The following is a 14563-nucleotide window of genomic DNA, read 5'->3' as shown; positions in this document are numbered from 1 at the left end:
TCTGACCTTGCTCTGTTTCTAGCTTTAAGTTCCAAAGTCTACATGTATTTTGTTTCCGTTCCATCCACTGGTGTTAGTACAAGGATCAAGTGTGAATTTTGTGCTTTGCAATGGTCTATCCTGATGAAACTACGTGATTTTCCTATATTCAGCACAAATGAAGCCATGCAATGTAAAACATTCCTCATTGGCAGATTACATAATGGCTCACTCTAGCTCAATAAGGAATACCCTATTCATGTGGATGACATTCACAAGCTCACAAAATTATCCATGCACAGAAAAGATGTCTCAATTGAATTCCAAAGCACCTCAAAACAAGGTAAGAAGAAAAGTGATAACAAGTTATATGAGAAATATGGCACTCATCATAAGGGATTGGAAGTTGTCATTGATATGATAAATAATGAAAATATTAATTTTTCATGATATATTATCACTCGAAAAATCATGTGGCACTACAAAAAAGGATAATGTACCTTATATGCAATTTCTATCGTAGAAGCTTGTGTGCAAGGTGAGCCATTGAATTAGTGCAACTACCTCTTAAGTGAACTCTTAGAGGCCTATGAAGATGTATACAAAAAGGTGACATGTTTTATTTATGGATATTTAGTGGTTTTCATTGCAGCAATGAAATGGTGTGCACCAAAACGTTACAATCTAGCTGAAGTACTAGATAGTGAAGCCCTTGATCTTACGTATGGTACTTGGTGAACTCAAGATGATATTGCTAACATATAATTTAATGAAAAATCATTTATGAAATGGAATACCAAAATGCTTTACGTTACTCAATTGAAGATCAGGGTGCCTCGGTCCCTTTTGAACAAATATGCATATAAGATTTGGTTTGGTATCATCCACGACCACACTTATGTTTGGCCCAAATATGTTAACGAGGATACATTCAAAATGAAGGCATTTCCTTGTTACATGTCAGGGGAAGCTTTCCACAATGAAGTATTATCTTGGTCGGTATTCCAATGGATGGCATTGTCTACTCCCTCGACATGATGTAGCCATGTGATCCTCCCTCTAATTCTCCTTCATTCTCAAAGAAGCACTCTTCCACCTCTACAACTAATTTCTAGCCTTTCATGAAGCGACTCTAAGCATGTTTTTCCTCTACTCATGCAACCATATCTATTATGGAATCATTGGTGAATCCACCTAATACAAATTCTTCCATCCCTGATGCAGTCCCATATGTCGGTAAGGTGTTCAAACCCCCAACTCTTCCATTTGTGTCTATGAGTCCTATATCATCAGAAATGCCTACAATTCTAGACCTTTAACCTTTTAAATTCGATTCATTTGCTCTTACAAAATTATCCCTTAAAAACGTTTCTTCTAAACCTCCTAATCCAATTGTCAGTTCTTCAAACCATTGTCGATCTCACAGATCATGTATCTGAAGATCCTATAAAACCTACCAATATTGTTTAATAACACCTATTAAGTCTCCAAAACATATTCATGTGTTTTCACCTCATACCGCATCACAATCTACAACCATTTCAGATCATCCCTCTAGACACTCTGACCATGAAAATACCACTAGAGATATTGTTGATATGGAAGTGGAGTTAGAACCCAAGGATTCCATAAAATTGGAGAATACTACAAAATCAACTCCTATACTTTCTATACAATGTTTGTCCACGTCACAACCAGTGGTCTCTATTGTTTTTTATGCAACCCAACTTTCTATATTCATCCAAGATCCAAATTATTTCAGGGAAGCATTGCACTTGTTCGCACAATATCGTGATATAGTTCCACTTCTACCTTCACATTTTGTTTCTAAAATTAGGGAATACCTCCAACAAGGTCGGACCCAAGAACCAAAACCCTCACCTCAACGAAAATCTGAGAAGTTTCTCACATGTGGTCAACCCTTGTAGGCCAAATTTCCTTTAGCGGAAAGTTTTTCCACATTTGATCTTTAGGCCTAGTCCTCACAACAGTTATGCCAATTTATTAGAGCTTCATCATCTTAGTTAGAAGACTAGTTAATTCTTGTTGATTCATGGTACAATGAGATTGTTATTTTACATGAACAACAACAACAACAACAACAACTCCTCAAGGTCACTAAGGAAAGGGACTACTTGCGAGGTGAAAAGGTGAAATTAATAAAGAAATTTGAGGACATCAAATCCAAGCTCCAGTCTATGTGGATGACAGTTGAATTTTTTTTTTTAATGCCCCAAATGATCCTTCCTTATGTTATCCTACATAATGTATCGAGTTCTTCAAAACTACTTGTACAAAGATAGCTACCACAAACAAAGAGTTGCATAGTACCGTTGTTGATCTGCAAAAATCTCTTTCAGATCCTACAACAAAGTTCCAACAACAAATTATTGAAACTATCGAACATTCATATTCTTCAAAAAAATTTCTTCGACAATGTACCAGGAACTTAGGAGCTTTTCTTCCAAATTCAAGATTGGCCTAGTTTACTTTCTAAGCAAAATAAGCCTCTCTATCCACTAAGAGAACAGAACAAATACCTTATCGAGTAAGCTCGTGCGACTACTAACTCGATGTAGCATCAAAATTTATTTACTTAGGTTGAGGAAATTAAGAAAAAAATTCATGCACTAGAGGAGGAATTAGATAAAGTCAAGGTTGTTGTTTGTGGCCTTCAGCCTATTTCTAAATCTAAATCTATGCAGCTTTGTAAACTAAACCATGATGCAGACACTTGATGGTAGACTTTAATCTCTTCATGGCATGAACAACCAACAGCTAAGACTACCACTCAATTTAAGGAGCAGGTTATTGGGTGTGTGTTATATTCTTTCCACCGTAGTGCCACGCGTTGTACGTTGCATTGGGCATAGCATGCCGAATATTTTTTTATGCAAACCTAATAATAGTTGGGTGGACCCAAAGACGGTGGGCAGACCTACCCATGGTTTTCTGCATGGGTTTTGCATATGGTTTTGAGCATGATGGTTTTCTTCCCATGGTATTTTGTAATCTGATCAAGGGAACTATGGCTATGCTCTAATCCAGTTTTAATGGATTGGGGTTTATGAATGCTTTGGCATGTATATATATGTATTGTAACGTTGAAAGGAATATAATGGAAAATCAATCTGGTATTCTTAGTTTTGGGATCCAGGGGAAAATCTCAATGTATATTTATTTTTTGTTCTCATCATTAATTATTTCTTTGTTTGAAGAATTTGTTTGTAGGTAATTTTTGTATAGGGTTGAAACCTACACAGGCTACTATTTTACTTGTCGCATGGAAATCTACTATGTATAACTACCAATTTTTCCAATCTAAAAACCTATAGATAGTATCGGAGTTGGGTCCTTTATTTGAAGTCGAAGTAGTAAAATAGGGTGAAAAAACATCAATGGAAGATTTGCAACCACAAGAAGAGTTGAATGTGAAAAAAAAGGATTGACTCGAGGGAAATTCAATGGACTATGGTCGAGGCCTATTGGTTCCTTCGTTGTTGGACAACTTTGATCAATTTTTGTTAGAAAAGAGTCATGAAAATGATTAGTGGAAGTAGGAAAAGTAAATGGAAAAATAGGTTGGAAGCTGAGAATAGAGAAGAGAAAGTGGCAGGCGAAGAAAGGAAATAGCTATGTCAGGATTTTTCAAAGTTGCAGAAGAAGGATCTAGGTGTTAATTTTGAAAGAATTAAGTAGAAGTGGACTAAACACCTGAATTTCGTCAAATAAACCAAGTTGGACCAAATCAAGAGAGTGGGATCAAGATAGAGAAGGAAAGTTATAAAAATCGCATGGATCGAACTGAAGAGACAGATGAAAGAAACCCATGTTGACTTGCTATCAGAATGAGATTTGAATCCCTTTGCATGTATTGCATAACTTATGAGTAGATCTTGGGTAGTCTCTCAGGTATTTATTGTAATGGCTTGGCTTCTCATATAATATAATGAAGGATGTTGCAGGGTTATCTTTATTTGTGTTTCGTGTGATTGAATGTTTTTATGTTGTGTACCTCCTTTAAATATTTTGAAATGCTTTGCTAGATAAACTAATATATATATATATATATAGAGAGAGAGATATTTGAGTACTGTGCACAAGAAATCTTGGGTTTTCTGTAATTAATTAACGAATGAATAATGCATGCAAGTATTCTGAATCCCAATATTGTCTAACCTCTCCTTTAACATTAAGTATCGACAGACACTCAAGTGAATCTGTACTCCTTTGCAGAGGAATGAAAATTTTGGTGTCACACTAGACTACAACAATATCTTTTGTTGGAAACTAGCGGCTGAGACCTTGGTCTACATGAAAAAAATTTCAACCAAAAATAGGATATAATTGCCACCATAAATAATGGTACACATTCCTACAACAATTCCACTTAAACATAATGTATGAGAAGGGTAAAAATAACTATTTTGTAGACTGCCTTAGTCATCCCTTATTTGTGGTGCAAACCATAGTTAATTCTCATGGGCAAGAGACCTCTAGGTGTACACAATTATTCAATATTGATTAACTTCATTGCTACGTACTTGATAACCCCATTACTGTAACAAGATTTTTGCAACTTCCATGGCTACCAACTTTAATTATCAATCCAGAGTTCATACAAACTTAAAAGGTGCCGACATTATGTGTGTAGCATGCAATGTGTCCTTCTTTCCTTGATCTAAAACAATGATTTGAACTAAGATGTGCAAATACCATTTTATATAATTATAATTAAGGAAAATACTGAAATTAACTTTACAAGAAAGAAACAATTGAAACTTTACTTGTCCTACTGCATCAAGGAAACTCTAATCTATTTGCAGAAAAATAAATGTTAGAAAAAAAAACCCTTATTTTGTTTTGAAAAAATTAAATGACAGGAATGTAAACCTAAAATAGCTACATGGAAACAAATACAAGAAAAAAAAGTTTCACAATTGCATTCAAATTAAACTCTAATCTATTTGTAGAAATCATCAAGTGCTCAAAAGGAATTAATGCAAACTATTTCTATGTTATTTAACTCATGATCAAAATAGTAAATCCTAATTGTAGAATTAAAGCTACAATGACGAAAAGATGATGTTCAAAAGGTATATGGTCTCTTCCAGCTATATTCCAAGGCTTGGGCGATGTTTCTAAGTGATTAAAGTGAGAAATAGGCTTAAGAGGAAATTCTCGTGTACTTCTGATTAGTTCTACGAAGTGCTACATGATGCTACACGATTGCATCCCAAAGAATTCTAAGAACACTAGAAGTGATTTTAAAGTGGGAAAATATGGTGGAATTTTGGGGAAGAGTGTAGAGGACCTTGATAAGTTTATATCTACTCAGTAGCCCATCTCGCACAAGGGGAAAACAAATGGTCTCTTGCAACCATGTAATGTAATTTCTATGCAGAGACAGTTTGGAGGAATGGGTGGAAGAAAGGTGTTGAAAGAGATGGAATTGGTGATAGAACATGATGTTAATATTTAACTCTTAATCAATAGACCTTACTTGCACACAAAGTGACTATTCAACTAACAAAGACATCATGATTTAAAGGACTGCTAAAAGGCTAATTGCAGAAAATCAAAATTCAAAGGAAAGGATGAGTTGAATTTAAACTAGATTCTAAATATGACATAAAATAAATACTATATTTTTGTGCTTTTCCTCACAGGTCTTACAACCAAGCTTTTCAAGAGAATCAACTAACCAACCTACAAAGACAACTTTTTTTATATAAATTGGATTTGTAGAACATTGAACTAGTACGCTGATCTAATCACCTAAATTCCTAATTTGGTCATGTAAATGATATGGGGTGATTTTCCTATTAATTTGGATGTTTTTAGGCTTCAATAAAGTGGAATCAAATTGAAATAAGCTCATTAACATGTGCTAAAATTTAGCAGAAATTTATTACTAAAACCATAAATTTTAGGAAAATGAATTAGTAAGCCAATCTAAGTAACCAAATGCTTAAGCTAAACATGTGCAAATGTTTTGGGATGAATTTTGTTATTAATTTAATGTTTTTATAATTTTATCCAAGTGGAATGAATTCTAAATGACTTTCTTATCATATGCTGAAATTCAGTGGAAATTTACTACTGTTTTGCTAGAGGAAACTTCCAGAAATTCCAAAATTGTGAACTAGTAAACCAATCCAAGTAGCTTAATAACGAATATGACTTTTGCAAAGCTATTATAAGGATGCATCATACTTCTAACTCTACAAATAGCCTTCAAAACAAATCAATTCAATCATTTATCCAACATAACTTACAACAAATCAATCATGAATACTAAATGCAGAAATGGGAAATGCAAGAACAAGATATTTAAGTGAACAAGAAATGGAAAGAAGACAAACAAATTGTACATCAAGGCTCTAAGGCTCTTGAGATGGCCAATCCCAAGGATACTCAGAGTCGTATGAAGGAAACCAAGCCTTAGAATCTGAAAATGAAACCAAACTTCATTATTAAAGTCAATTCAAGTACATCCATGTTGGAAAAAAGAGTAGAGCTACTAATTAACAAGTTTTCTTCATAAGAAGACTAAAAAATCCATGCCCCTATAGGCTAATTCGATTTGGTACTTATACAAATTGACACGAAATCATCCTACCTAAAAGGAGGCAACTTTCCCGTCCAAAATTCCTCAAAAAGCGGATCTGGTTCACAATAATAGGAATCTTCATTAAATATTGATTTCTGACTTCTCCTATAGCATAGAACGCATCCCTAGATTGTCTCAATCAATGGAGCTCCCAAATATTTCAATAATTTCATGATATCCTATTTATTTATTGGTCCATCCTATAAAATCCTGTGGTGGGGAGAAAGTCCCTAAATTCTCTCATTCTGTACATCTTTAGAATATACTCAATATTCTCTCTATATTCTGAAAAATAAATAATATTAGGCACATAATAAGAAATTATCTCTAAACCTTCACAATGAACACATTATAGCTTAAAAATATGTAATCAAATGCAAAATAGAGGTTAATTGTGTTAAAGGATGGTCAGATGAGCCTTGAACTGTACCTATTTGGGAGGCCCATAATACCCCCCACTGAAGTTGTTGCTCATCCTATAAGAAAATTAGTCTCTTAATTATACCTCATTCATGGCCCTAGTGGCCTCCCGAATATCCAAATCCACCTCAGAAGGGATACCTTCTTCAAGGTGGAAACTTGCATTTTTCTCAATTTATGCTCATTCTCTTTGTTACGTTTGTTCCTTGTTTTCTTGTAAGCCCAATAGTAGAATAAGACTGAATTTGAGTCCAATCTAATTAATCCCCATTCTCTGGACTATACTTTTGTATAGAGGGGTTCTTTTAAAATAATTCCTGAAGCTTTATGTTTCTTCCTATAACACTGTTGTGCCTTCTTGTAGCACTGCATGTTTCATTTGTAGCTTGATGGTCTACTTACGAGTTTTGGTCCCCTTGTTACTTGGCCTCTTTTCTGGGGTTTGTAAGTTCTTAACCTTAACTTTTATGGAGGTTGTTAAGACAAAGGCCTAGGGTCTAGGAGATGAAATTTCTCAAAATCAAGCTCTTTTGCAGCTCTCTAGACTTTCTAGTAGCACCTTGAAATGATCCTATATCACACTATCTCAATGTTATAGCAACACTTTCCAGGTCCTGTAGCCTCTTCTTGTTGGACGTGGGATCCCCCAAGGGCAGGTTTGGGGCTAAAAGCCCATATTTTGGTCCAATTTTGTAATCCAAATGTAAATACTCCACATTTGTGGTTGCGGAGGGCGTAGATGTTAAAGAGTCATAGGCTTGTCTGCCCTTATTTTGGAAATGTAATGTTGGTTGTAAAAGATCTGCCCATGGTCTGCGGACCATGGGATTGTATAAATAGAGTTAAGATCTAAGTAGTTTGAGGATAAGAAATCGATATTCATGAAGGATTGAGTCATAGATTTAGAGTAGAAGTTTAAGTTTGGGTCGTAGCGTAGGTAGAGGCTCTGCAGTTGAGTGCACAGAGGCCTAAAAGTCCGCAGCTGAGTGCGTGAACCCCTACAGCTAAGTGCGCAAGGTGGGTCGAGTCTGTAATTGTCTTGAATTATCAATAAAGAGAAGTATTCTACAATTTCTGCATCTTTATTTCCTGTTTATGCATCTGTTATATTAGGTATGAATTTCACATATAATGCTTATATGATGTGTGAATGTATGTAAATGTATCGGTTAAGTGAACGCAAGTAAGAACATCTATTTACGTGAAGCTAACTAAGATCCGTTAATAAGATAAGAAAGACACTTAGGCTAGATTGGGAGATATCGCAGTTCTCTGCCCTAGTAGCGTGAAAGTATGTCAGTCCTTGGTTAGGGCTCTACGGAAGCTGATTGTACCCTTCCGCGAAGGTACTAAAGGGTGGAACAGAGGGCTAAGCAACCTGCACGAAGGTAGGTATAGCCGGGATAAACTGACATCACAACCATCTCAAGGGTGGGAAAACTTGGTTCCAGCATCCCCCCATACTCCTTCGGGTGAGACTTTAGTCCGCACTCTACAGGCTGATGTCGAAATAGCTAGTAGTGTAGGGATTTGTTTGGCTAATTAATGTTGAACCTGGGTCAGACCCCCACAAGCCAACAAATGGTTCCGTTACTAAGACAGAAATCTGCATAAGAGATGTATGATGTCGTATCACTGGAATCCAAATAAGAAATAAATCGAAAGTTGGTTGGACAGAAGCTTCCACAAGTTCGCGGCACAAGAAAACAGAAACCCACGACTATCAAAAGAATAGTGGTTGGACTGATACTTGTATATGGAGATCCACAAAATATTTTTCGCCTCCTTTCCTACTGAGTTATACGAGTGGATCGCGAAGCTAGAAGATAGCCAAGGAAGGTGGAAACTTAACGATCCTATTGTGTGGACCCCAGAGCTAGTGTGAAGGTTGGAAGCATCAGAGGATAAGATCACCCGTGTTGTCAATCATTGGCTCGATCGAATCATAGGAGGATTTGTGATTGAATTAACAGTCGACACCTCAGTCAGCTATAGCGAGGCAGAGTGACGCTTTTTCAAAGGACCGCGAGGTAAGTACATAAAATATTTGAATACTTGGATTAAAATTTTGTTGTGCGAAAAATGGGTTATGTAGCTACCTTGATGTTTGAGACTACGTGAAGCGGAATATTTTACAGAAACGAAGGAAATAAGGGCCCAGAGCATAGCCCTTTGATTTCACCTTTTTGAGGGGACAAAGAAGGGATCGTGAATGTCTCTTCACGAAGTGCTATTCAATTGATAAGACAAGGATTTCCGCGAATACCACCTCCATCTTCACCACCATCACCTCCAATTTTGCCTGTACCACCTCCACCTCCTAAGCGATTCAGTATGGTAAACACAGTGAAGTTTCCTTTATTCAAAGGCTTGGGAAATGAGGACCCAGACCAATTCTAGTTCATTGTGAGGACTGTATGGGAAGCTCAAGGTGTTATAGATGATCACAAAGAAGGAAATGCTAGTTAGTGCTCTGCAAGATCGCGTGCTAACTTGGTATATTAAGTACTCTAGTGATAACCCAAATGCTAGAGTAGTAGACATCCAAGCAGCATTGAATAGGGAATTTAGCAGTCTTAAATCTGAAGTGCAGTCAATTGTGGGATTCAAAGAGATTGCGATGCTACCAGGAAATACACCTTGGGAACTAGATTAGGGGCTAAAATGTACAATTCACAAAGCCAACATGAATTTAACAAATGGACAACGTTGCGAGTGATTTGTGGCTTCGCTACTACCACACTTAAGGAGTGCGCTATCGTAGTAGAAGATAACAACTCAAGCAGAGGCCTTGGAGATTTCCATGAGACTACATGAGACTTTGATGTAGGATCTAAATCTAGGAGTCCAGCAAATCCATGCGCAGTTGAAAAATTTGTGCCTTGAGATGCAAAGTCTGAAGCAGGGCAGGACAGTTCGGCCAAAGGTCCGTGAAGAGGTATGGTGTTTGAAATGCAAGAGTCAGGGTCATGACAAAGACCACTACTTGATCTTCACAAATTACCTTGCAAGAGGAAGACCGATGCCTTTAAGGCTAGAACCTCAAGCAGGACCTAGTGCGACTCCTACTTTATGGTGCGCTATCTATCAGGTAGTTGGAAAACATGCCACGAACAACTTTCACTTGCTACAAAAGTATGTGCAAGCACCGCAACAGTTGTTCTACAAATTTTGTAGGTTGGTAGGACATGATGAGCGTACTCGTAGGAGTTATGAGTTGATGATGGATAGAACTCCTGCCTACAAGGTTCAGGCTAAAATGTGGCCCCTTGACCAGAATGCAGGGATGGCGCAGACAGAATTTCAAGGGTGCAGACGAGGCCGAGGTGGAGGAGGACCTGGTAGAGGTCGAGGACAGTTGATTTTCTACAATTACGGGGGGGCAGGACACTATGCCCCCGATTGCACTAATCCAACGTGCCCGTCGTGCAAGTATTGCATGTTGTTTCATCATGAAACAAAAGATTGTCCTATGTTGATAGCTAGGATACGCGAAAAAGGGGCACTACCACCTCCCCCAACTCAGAACCTGCAGATGATGAGGTTTGATCCATTCTAGGAAGATCTTAATGTAAATATAGTGCTCCGGAGTGGAATTGTGACGAGAGATGACAAAGGGAAACAACCAAAAGATAGTACATGGGTTTGCAAGGCCCCGACAAAAGAGGATAAGTTTGACTTAGAGTGCGCTCAGGAAGCATTCATGGAAGCTAAGAACAGCTTCGTTGAGGCCTCCACTTCAGGAAGCAAGGATAAGCCTGAGCCAGAGACGGACCCCTCTATGCTCAAAAATTTCCTGGAAACCTATATGAAGTTATTGCATGATAGTAAGGCTATGAAAGGGTTATAGGAACTTATCAATAGATGTGCTTGGACTGTGCCAGGTGAACCGTGCGTAGTCTGCAATATCGGAAAGCATAAGACAAGGATGGGGTGTGAAATGAGACTCATCACACACATCAGAGAATATGAAATGGATGTCATTTTGGATTTGGGATCAGATGCGAATGGGGAAACTTGCACTGCAATGGTCTCTGATTCAGCTAAGGATGGCAAATCAGCAGAAAATCATACGCATGGGGTGGTTGCAAGGAGTGAGCGTGGATATTGAGGGAGAAAGTGTGCTGACAGATTTTGAAGTAATAGAGATTGTTGATGACAGCAATCCCTACCCTGCAGTCCTAGGAATTGACTGAACTACTGATATGAACAGGGTAATCAATCTGAAGAAGCGAAAGATGATATTTGAGAAGAAATCACTGCGCGTAATAATACCCCTAGATCCTGCTGAAGGATCGCTCTATATAGAAGCAGTCTATGACTATGAAAGTGATGATGATCTAGACTGCATCTATAAGATAATAGCGCGAGACCAAGACTAGGTGAATCCCACTACGGATAGATGGATTACATGGGATTGTGAGATTTCCTACACTTCAGATTCCGATGAAGAAATAGAACGCTAGCAAAATAGGTTAAACGAAGTAACTACGATGAATTGCAATATGATGACCCGGTCGCCACGTTGTGTGTCGTACGAGGTAAAAAATATACCTACTTATGATGGTCTAACTAAGGTAGATACCTTTTTTGATGCATTTGAAAGGGAGGTGCCAGAAAAGAAATGCTTCCAGGCCTTGGAATGGGTAATGCATGCTATGCCCACAAGATGGTGGGGTACGCACAAGGGAAGCTTTGATGATTGGCGCAAATATAGGAGGATGATGAGAGCATGATTTGGGAAGCCTAAGATGCGATTGATAGACAAGTGCGAGGGGTAGGATGATCTGCGCTCGCATCTGGCCAAATGCATGCAGGCTTATGGAGAAAAACCACAACCTAAGCAGGTGAACCTATACTCCACGCTAAAGTATCTAGTTAATAAGCCTATGTTGGGGGGGCAAATTTTTAGATGGCTCTTATTGTTCCAAGAGTAGAATTTTGAAGTTTTTTTGAAGCTTGGATGACTGAACACGGGAGCAGACCATCTGTCGCACATAAAAACAGGGGAGGAACCTACTAATTTGGAGGAAGGATTACCTGATGCGCATCTCTTTATTGTGCACATTGTGGATGGACATTTTGAAGATATAATACACTTCCTAATGACAGGAACTGTGGCAGAAGGATACTCTGTCCAATAAAATAAGGAATTATTGGTGCACATGGCAGACTTCTCTGTCATTACTGGGCATCTATACAAGATGAGGAATGATGAAATACTACAAAGGTATGTACCTGAGTTTGAACGAAGCAACATCCTCGCAGACATTCATGGGGGTGCCACAAGAGGACATTATGCAGGGAGAGAAACTGCGTGGAAGATTCTATGCGTAGGGTTGTGGTGGCCAACCCTTCATCAAGATTCAAAAGCATATTGCAAGGCATGCGATGCATGTCAAAGAACAATCAGGCCATTGCAAAGGGATGAAATGCCTTTGAATCCACAAATGATGTTGCAACCTTTCGAAAAATGGGCAATAGATTTTGTAGGACCCATTCAGCCTCAAGGAAAGATAGGCGCGAGGTACATTATCACTGTGACAGAGTATTTGACTCATTGGGAAGAAGCGCAGCCAGTGAAGGATTGCATGGGCACGACTACCGCGAAGTTTCTATTTGAGCATGTACTGATGCGATTTGGATATCCAAATATCTTGATGAGCGATCAAGGTACGCACTTCCTGAATGAGATGATCATCGCACTAACGGATGAATTTCAGTTGTATCACCAAAAGAGAACACCTTATCACCCACAAGCTAATGAGACAATGGAGACATTCAACAAAGTGCTTTAAACCACGTTGACCAAGGTTTGCAATGCTCAGTGAAGTGGTTGGGACCTATGCATACCTGTAGTGTTATGGGCTTATCGGATGACGTGAAAGAAACTAACGAGACAGACACCCTTTAGGCTAGTATACGAGGTTGAAGCAGTGATGCCTATGGAATACATCGGGCCTAGTCTGCGCATAGCAGCGCTCATAGGTATGACAGATCGAAGAGTCCTAGAAGAGAGGCTCGCACAGTTGGATGAGCTTGAAGAAGAGCAATTTTTGGCTGGATTTCACCAACAGGTCCAAAAGAAGCGTGAAAAAGCATGGCACATTCGACACATCCAGCTGCGCACATTCAAGGTAAACGATATGGTTTTGTTGTATGATAGTAAGTTCGATAAATTCCCTGAAAAATTCAGGATGCACTGGTTAGGGCTGTATGTTATTAAGGAGATTACAAATAGTGGTGCAGTCCAGTTGGTTAAGTTAAATGGAGAACCATTCCCAGGAAAGGTGAATAGCAGTCGCTTGAAGCCACACATTGGTGATCTAACCATGTGACTATATGAAAGTAGCACAATCTTATCACTCCAGGCAGCTGAAATGAGGCGCAGGACTATAAACTACATTGCCTGAGTTGGGGAGCTGCGCGATGTCAGGTCTGCGTAATGCAACGAAGTGTCACAGGGTCTGCAACAGTGTAAAGATAGTTGCGCTATCGTGCAGGTCTACCGGAAAGTGACCGTTAAAGTCACTATTCAAGATTTGATGGTTGGTTTGAGGCCAAATTGAGTTGGCAGCAGGCATTTAAGGAGAAATTTATTGGTTAGATTCTTGAAAATTTGTCACCAATCTAGCATTAATGGGCCGAATGTGAAGGGAACGGTCAAATTTGAATTCAAAAAGCCCTATAAATTACAAGTGGTTGTCCGTTGAAAAAAACTTGGCATTTTGAAAATTTAGTTGTTGCGCTATCAAGTATGTATGGACCTTACAAATTTTGAGGCTTTGAGAGAAAGTTCAATGTTTGAAACATTGCTGAAGGAGACATAGGACCTCCTGACTAGAATGATGTCGACGCCCGAGGAAGATGCACAGGAAATTGCAATAGTAGAAGTCGTAGAGAGCACTGGAGTGATAGTTGAGGTCCCTAAATCACCCAAAACACCGAGACCTAAGAAGGATAAGCAGGCTATGATCCTGGTGTGCATCTCACCAAGAAACCCATAGAGGACCAAGCTCACCTTGTAGGAAAAGGGGAAGGCCATTAATCTGGAGGTTGACGAGGAATAATCTGAAGAAATCCTGGTGGATGAGGAGGGCGTGGAAATGGAAGTTGAAACCAAGGGTGTGGACCCTATTACCCGGTTACCAGAATATGTTCCTCCGCGCAAGGGTAAAGCCAAGGTGTCAAAGGACATAGATGAGAGCAAAATCTCTCTACAAACTCTGTTTCTCCCAGACGATATTATTTTTGAGGGGCTACACTTAGGGCAGGTTCCTCTCCTAAAGTTTGAATATTGGGAACTCACAGATCATGATAAATTTCCGCATTTAGCGATGGAGCAATTAATGCGACGGTAGATTGACGCCATGGCTGGAATGATTGAATTGAGCCATGCACCTGGCTCAAGGGTGTAGAAAAAGCCGGGTTGCTAAACCTGCTTTGGGTGTCACATTACCACTGCACCCCAATAACCGTCTTCGTCATCAAGTAGTTGCTCTGCTTGGTGCATGATGGGTGTTTTTGGCTGGAGGAGCCCATTCCCATCAC

The sequence above is a fragment of the Pinus tabuliformis genome, chromosome X (assembly GCF_031772625.1).
Source record: "Pinus tabuliformis cultivar Carrire ecotype Pingquan chromosome X, CPIR1, whole genome shotgun sequence".
In the NCBI taxonomy this organism is placed as follows: Eukaryota; Viridiplantae; Streptophyta; class Pinopsida; order Pinales; family Pinaceae; genus Pinus; species Pinus tabuliformis.
Note: the sequence above shows the minus strand (reverse complement) of the source record.